Below are 224 nucleotides of genomic sequence, written 5' to 3'. Positions count from 1 at the left end.
CTTCTTAAGCTAAATAAACCTTTTTTAGACATTAAGCAAGACTACGGAGAGGTAACTACAGACAGAGATAGGCGACTACATCAAGTTGCATGTTTTTAGAAAAATGTAACGTTACCCCAAACCCTTTACAACTGAAGTTACATTTTTGGGAGTACCAGAAGAAGCCATTAGGTACCGGTACCGAATTCAAGGTACCCTTACTGGTTCAAATGTGAATGGTACCA

The 224-nt window shown here is 38.8% G+C and overlaps 1 protein-coding gene across 1 annotated transcript in view; it reads left to right on the top strand.

Moving 5' to 3' along the window:
- trpc5a (transient receptor potential cation channel, subfamily C, member 5a) overlaps nucleotides 1-224 on the top strand; it is a 64,814-nt gene that overhangs the window by 3,067 nt on the left and 61,523 nt on the right. The window lies entirely within an intron of this gene.

Source organism: Morone saxatilis, unplaced genomic scaffold, assembly GCF_004916995.1.
Source record: "Morone saxatilis isolate NCDOM2014 unplaced genomic scaffold, NCSU_SB_2.0 Contig4, whole genome shotgun sequence".
In the NCBI taxonomy this organism is placed as follows: Eukaryota; Metazoa; Chordata; class Actinopteri; family Moronidae; genus Morone; species Morone saxatilis.
The sequence above is the reverse complement of the archived record's forward strand: the minus strand, read 5'-3'. Positions and strand labels throughout refer to the sequence as shown.